At 40.1% G+C, this 7,393-nt stretch overlaps 1 long non-coding RNA gene across 1 annotated transcript; it reads left to right on the top strand.

Moving 5' to 3' along the window:
- The first annotated feature begins 3,091 nt into the window (after nt 1-3,091).
- LOC139798060 (uncharacterized) lies at nt 3,092-6,124 on the top strand. The gene is made up of 3 exons (XR_011726694.1): nt 3,092-3,150; nt 4,169-4,313; nt 5,675-6,124. It is a non-coding gene; the product is annotated as an uncharacterized lncRNA (long non-coding RNA).
- The last annotated feature ends 1,269 nt before the right edge of the window (nt 6,125-7,393 follow it).

Below are 7,393 nucleotides of genomic sequence, written 5' to 3'. Positions count from 1 at the left end.
CAGCAAGAACTGCTGGAAAGCTGTAATGTTAAGGAAACTCTCTGGAGCTTCTTTCTTGGTGGTTTAAAGATGTGGTGTTAAGCAGTTTCTTCTGGTGAAGTATTTTAAGCAGTGACATAATTTCCTTTAAATAACTATCATTTTCAAGCCCAATAAAAGTGAGAGCTTTATAGCCTGTATTAACTCCAGCAGCCCTTTGGAGAATGTCTGACATTTTATGAATACTTATTGTCTGGTTTTTCTACCTACTCTTAAATAATGAAATACCTAACACCTGGAAACTTGTAATGATGTCAGGAAAGAAGATCTGACACCTAGTGCTGCCTGGAATATCAGGCATCAGAATTTCTCATTTGTAAACAATAATTTTTCTTGCAGGGCTTGGAGGTATCAGGAAATCTTTCTCTCAAAGCTGTTGCAGGAAACATTCAGCCCTTCAGTGGGTAGGTGCACTGTGACTGATGGCATACTAAAAAAATTTAGGCCTTGAAAAACCATAGGCAGCATTGCTTGCAAATGTCTCTTGCAGAAGTACAGTGGGAAAGATTACAGAAAATCCTCTCTTGGGAATGAAGAGGTGTGGTATTTCAAATTTAATACAGTAACAATTGAGTTTGGTGTCTGATCTCCTTTTTCTTAGCTGACTATATTTGCTATCTAACTTGCTGCGTGGGAAAGATTACACTTCCCCCCCCAGCCCCCCGGCAATCTCATATCTCATTAATCTCTTTTTTTTTTTTTATCCCAATGTAGAATTTACCTCTTTAAAAATCTAGGGAGAATGCAAGTGCGTGGCTGCATTTAAAAAGCAGCATTACAAATACAACTTCTTGATTTATCAAGCAAAAGGAAGGTGGATTTTCCTCTGTGCTAATTCTTCAAATGTGTATCCAAGTGTAATGCACACATGTAGAACAATTAAGACATAATTATTGAGGAGTGAAAGCCTGGCAGTAAAACTTCTTTGAATTTTGCATTTTAAATACACAGAGTTGAATCTCAGAAATCTTTCTTTAGTAGGAAATACTTGTGTGATAAAAACCCGTTCAATAAATGTCCCTTTATCCAAATGCATTTCTTAGATGATAGGGTAGATAAAATGATCAAACCCGTAAGTGTTTTATTTGCAAGAATAAAGTGACTGCTGAAGGAGGGTGGGTTTCCAGAGAAGCTGCAGTCAGTGCTGCCTGGGAGGGGGGTGACACAGGAGGCTGGAGTATACACACAGGAGCTGGGAGCAGGTAAGAGGGGGACATATTCCTTCCAGTTGGTCCCCAACAACTTGACCTGCAGGGTCAATCACTGAAGGACTTGTTCTCCCATTTCCACAACAGGATTAGTGCACATCACAGACAGAAAGTGCCACCAGGACTCTAATGCCACCTTCTCTCCAGTCTTTGCCCAGCGGAATAGCAGTGGGAGTTTGGTGCCCACCCTACAGAAGCCTTAGCACACTTATGGAAGTTCTTCTGGATTCCTGGAACAGGGTTTGTCACAGGGGAGTGGAGCACTGCCATGATGCACTGGTGAGTTGTTCTGGTATGATGCAATTAATTCTTGATAAAGGACCTCAAGGGTTGTCTTCAAATAAAGTTAAAGTCACAGGTAACAAAGCTTTTTGCTTGTCAAAGACTGCTGGCAGGCTATCAACACTAGGAACTGTGCCTTTCCCTCCCAATCACAAACACCTTTTTCCTGGTGCTGCTCCTTTGGCTAAAGTTATGCCTTTCAGCCCTGTTTCTATGTCATTTAAATCAGCAAGAAAATCTCACTGAGTCTCACAGGAGAGGATCTGGGCATTATTGCTTAATAACTCACACAACTGAAAACATTGGCCCTAAGCACTGAAGCAACTGGGTGGGTGTTTTGCACAATCTGAAGATGTGTTGGAGATGGCTTTGTGCAGCAGTAGCTGTCCCAGGGTGGGAGGTGTGATTTGTGTCTCATGCAGCTATAACCACAGAAGCAGAAGGAGTTATTAGTGATCATAACCCATAATTATCAGCGAGCTGCTGGATGCTAAGTCCATTGATGACGGTAAGGAACCTCTTAGAAAGGTGGAAAGCAGGAGCATTATCACAGTGGCATAATGAAATAATTGGGTAATGAATATGTAATTAAGTGATGCATAAATAATGTTAATGATGCTACCAAATGTTAACTGCATGAATCACTAGAGGGCAGATAGATGATAATCCAAGCTGGCTACTTCCCTGCTTGCTGCCTGTGTCACCAGGAGGCACCAGCTCTCAGCACCTTGCTGCCTGGCAGGCAGGCACAGCCCAGACCTGAGAGAGAGGACACAGAGAAGTCCAAATTCAGAGAGTCTGATGGATCCTTCTTTTGAAGCAAAGGGGAGCAGTAGTCCATGATGACTTTTAGCAGGAAATGAATTGGTTCTGGAATTATGTGAATGTTATTTTGTTATTATGTTATTTATGGCAGAGTCCATCCAACAAGAAGAGCTTTTGTGATAGGATAGGTAATTGTATGCAAAAATGTTTGCAGGATCAAGGCATTTATGAATATATTATAAGCTCACTGGTATTTAATATGCACCATATCCCTCCTGTTTGTCTTTTCAGAATTCATGCAAATGACTCTTACTGTACATTTCCCTAGTAACAGTTTATAAGAATCTACATTTTAAGCTTACTCAAAGTCCATACCCCACTTTCAGTCTTAACATAAATCCATCTTACCTATCTATATCAAGGACAACCACGGGGGATCTGCTGGGTGCTCTTTAACAAACAAAAAAATAGTTGAATGAAGTGTGAGATCAAGACAGTTCTTGACTTTCCCTCTGAACCACAGCATGCTGATAAAAATCAGTAACTCTTCAATCCTTTGGATTTTTAAAGTAGAGAGAGACTAAATATAGACATGGAGGCCTCTTGCTCAACCTGCTGACCCTGAGCCAAGTGACTGTAGGTCCCACTGACAAGAGCCCCATTGTCCTTTTCTTTAATCAAACCCACTGAGCCAGGTAAATCTTTAAACGAGATGAATGGGCAGCATTTTTAAAAAGTAAAATAATTCACCAGGCTTTGGATGTGTTTCTCTTTAATTAGTTTGATGAGCACAAAGTCTGAAGTCTTGTCAGACACCCAGTATTAACTTCTGATGCTGACCTAGAAAAGGAACGTTGTAGAGGTAAGAGAATGGGCAGGTGAAACTAACTGAATAAGAGATCTTTTCTGTTAAAGCCTTTTGCCAGATGAAAAGAATCATTACCACAATGATACTCCTAATTATACTGTCATTAGGGTACTACTGCAGGTTTCTATGGTGCATGAAGCTTCCCTGCTTTCAATAACTCGATCCAAAAAGGGTAAAATACAGGTATTAACTCTTTCATGGGGAATAAAACTGAATAGTTAAGCAAGCTAAAGGAATACGGTTTATTTTGATGGCAAGTCATAATGTTTTTCAGGCTTTTGCAAATAATTCACAAGGAATTGGAAAATTAAAGTTAGTGTAGTAAACAATACAGAAAGGTAGCTTCCCTGGCTGCTGTGCATTCTTGCCAGAGGACAAGGATAGGGAAATCAGGATGTTTGTTTCTCAAGATAGCCAAAGGGAAAAAAAAAAAAAAAAAAAAAAAGACGCTTTATGGTTGAGCTAATTGTTACCTGACTGGAAAAGGAGAGGTGAAGTTTCTGGCATGAAGTTGTCCCAGGCACTGAAAAGGAGCTGGGAGCAGGTAACACCCAGGGCTGCAGCATTGTTCAAGGTTGCTTTCAGCTCCTGAAGCAGCTGTTTCATCTCTGAAGTGAAAAGTACTTCCATTTATTATTTTTATATATGCATAGACATATAACTTTCAAGCTGCAGACAATGCTGTGACATAACCACAAAACTTGCTCTTCACTTTAGAGGCCTGGACATTCAACTCTTGGATCCAAAATGAATCCGAACTCAGAAGCATGCTACAGCCCAAGGTGTATAAAATGATGTGCTATTAGATGTTGTCATAAGACACCTCCTCCCAGTGCTTAACTTGTCCTAGGCTGTGGATCATAGCTCTGAGCTTATCCAGTTCCCTTGTCTAAAACTGACCTGGAAGGAAAAACCATTTCCTTGCCCTGTCTAGTGCAAACAGTCCATTTCCTTACTGTTCTGGGTGGACTCTAGCTCATATTTTCTTCTTCAGAAGCAGATGGAGGGACCATATTATGGAACAAAATCTTGTCATCTTCAGCATCTCAAGAGCAGTGGATTTGAACATTTTGGGTTCCACAGTAAATTGTGAGAAGGCTGCAGGTCTCCCATCAGCTGCCCCCAACTTGGTGGGGGTGTCCCCAGGCAGGGTGTGTATTTGAGATCCAAAATTCAAAGCTTATCACCAAAAGAAAGAGGCCTTGGAGCAATGAATTATACCTGAGGCAGATGGCATGAAAGTTGGGATGAAATAACAAACTTCCAGTTGAAGAAATTGAGCAAGGAAGGTAGAGAAGAGACCACAACAGCCAAACACATGGAGGCAAAAGGAGAAAGAGCAGCAAGGAAGATATAAATTTCCACAAAGGGGAGAAAATAAATGGCATTCATGTACCCCTGCATTTTGAGGGACTGATATTTTTTGTGATGCTGAGCCAGGGTACCGCGGCTCGTGGAAGTTTAAGGTGAAGATGTGGCAGTGGAGGTTTTGTGAAGCCCAAAAGCTTCTCTTTGATGACTAAGTAGTTATTAGCTCTTTTGAGACTGAGTACCATTTGGATAATTGGTGAGTGGACTGTGACCTGGAGTGCTGATAAACTGGAGGAAAATAAATCAAAATTCTTTTCAGTTTTACTCCATACTGCTTTTGTTTCAAGTTCACTCAACTCAATCTCAAACATGAATCATTATTTTCATAACAGAAATAGTAATTGGCATAATTTGAAGGGAAAAAAAAATAAAGTAGTAACACTTGTTAAAATGGGCAGAATTCAATTACTAAGGCACCAAACCACATACTGTGGCTGATGCTTTTCTAAAATACCCTCACTTCTACTTTAATAGGCAAATGCATTGTCTGTTGTGGTCAGTCTTTTAAAAAGACAGCAGGGTTTATCCCTTCTGCCCAGTTATTTAATCTCTGGTCTTATCCACAATTTGAAATCAAAGGGCCCAGCCTCTTATGCCTGAAACTGGTGGGAGTTTTGTCTAAAATCACTCCTGGGGCTTGCAGCAGTCCAACCACCTCACCTTCTATATACTCACATGAGCAGCAAAGGAACCCAAGAAACAACCAACAGGTCTCTGGGACAACTTTTCAATCAAAAACATCCAGGTGAAGTTAAAAAAATTGCTGTATTTTTGCCATGAGAGACAGTCCACATTGCGCAGCCCTTTGGCTGTGGGGTACTTTTTGAATTAACCAGTATGCCTGGTTTCACCCAGCCTCCAAATGGGTCTAACTGGGGCTACCTTAGGTTCTGTCCTCCTCTAAACTTTGGGGAGATGCACATTTTGAGCTCAGCATATACCTTTTAAAGGACCACAAGGTGAGGCTTCAAGACACTTAGTTTTTGTGCAGCATCAGTGCTTTAAGAAGACCTTTTAGAATCAGTTTTTCCTTTTAAACTTGGAAGTGGTGCCAAAGGATTTTAAAGGATTTTTAAAAACATTTTTGCTTGCCCTCTACTGTTCCTTCAGAATGCAAAGTCAATAGTTATGGGAAGCCCAGGAAAAGCAGCATTATTTATCCCATGAAGAATCCTGATCCATGATAAGCCAAGGTTTGTTTGGCCCCCTCTGCTCCTTTCCCTGCTGATGGGTGTTGATCCTGCTCTGGGATAAAACAGCTTTCCCAGTGACTTAGTGAGGCATTACCACCCTTGGAAAAGGAGGGGAAATTATAGGTGAGTACCTTCAGAAAAGAGCCTGAAGAGCAACACCCCATTTGTTGGCTTAATGTTTGTACCTGTGAAGTGGAATAACACGAATGCATAAATTTTTAGTTTATGTTAAATATATCCTATCTGGAAGAGTGCCTCGCCCTTAGCTGCAGGCATAATAAAATAGTTTGGTTTGTATCTCTTGAAAAATCTCATCTTATCTATTTTGTTAAATCACTTTGGGCTGCAAATCAATTTTTTTATCTAATTTTTTTTTCTTATGCTCTCAACAGTGCAAGCTTTTAGTAAAGTGAAGCTTTTAGTAAACTAATTTCCCTGTAGAATTGTAATCCTGAACTCTTCATGAACTGCAAAATTACTTCAGTTATTACCTGTCCTGCCACTTGCTTCTGTTTAGTTAGCAAGTGGAAAACATTTTACAACATTTTTCAGATAATGTTCCTCTTTTCCAGCATTTGTGGGCCCTCTGTTGTATAAAACCCCTCTGCAAGATAAGAGTGTAATAAAGACCACTTGGGTTTTTTTAATTTCTGTGTGTCTGTAACACCTATTTTGCTGATTCTTATGGATTTTTCAGTGACGTTACTCTAATTTTTAAATAAAAAGGAGATAGGAAACTTATTTCTGACAGAATGAGAAACCTAAAATGTAAGTTTGCTCCCTGAAAACTCTATCCCAGCATTCTTTTGCAATACAAGTTAATTAACTGGATTTAGATATTTGCAAGACGATATATTTAATGGGATTACCGTTCGTATAATGTTCTCAGTGACTGATTTGGAATCTAAGCTGAGAGAAGAGAATACCCAATTTCCAGCTCTTTGAGAGTTAATGTTGTGTTAAAGGAAAGGACAATTTGAACCTTCTTGTTGATGAATAGTGAAGTTATTCTGGTGAAATGGAGCCGGGCCCGACAAGGGCGGCACGAGGCGGCTGCATGAGCAGGAGCGCGCAGGATCCGACATTCCTGCAAGTGCTGGGGGTACAGATATCCCCACACCTGAACTCCTGGCAAGTTCAAGGCAATTGGCTATCTCCTGAAAACATAATGGCCCTTTCTTCAGGCGCCGGCTGCCCAAGTGGGATCAATTAGATGCTTGGGTCAGTGGGCTTAAAAATAAACGCTCGTGTTTTCGTTTATATTTAGAAAAAAATTATGGCAGGCTGCTGTGTCTTCTCTGAGTGCTCCTGGCATGTTTTGAAACCACTGTTAATTTAGTCTTTCAAAACACTGATTGTCTTTTTAAGGGAAGAAGGGGGAAAGCTAAAGGATAGCTTGCTCTGGGAAAAAAAAAAAAACCAAAACAGTAGCCCTGACAAAGAATATTTCTGTCTGCCAACATCTCCCACATTAGTGTCTATCTTCTTTTGAAGGCAAATATACTTCTGTGTGTCAATTTGGTTCACTACAATGTTACAGTTTCACTCCTAACAGTCTTTCTCTAATGAATGTGATAATTTAAATCTTATGATCAGAGTACTACTTTTAAAAGAAATGTGAACATTTTTTGTTTAAATGCTATTAAGTGTTTCAATATTAGCTCAGT

This window comes from Heliangelus exortis, chromosome 7 (assembly GCF_036169615.1).
Source record: "Heliangelus exortis chromosome 7, bHelExo1.hap1, whole genome shotgun sequence".
Taxonomy (NCBI): Eukaryota; Metazoa; Chordata; class Aves; order Apodiformes; family Trochilidae; genus Heliangelus; species Heliangelus exortis.
Note: the sequence above shows the minus strand (reverse complement) of the source record. Positions and strands in the feature narration are given on the sequence as shown.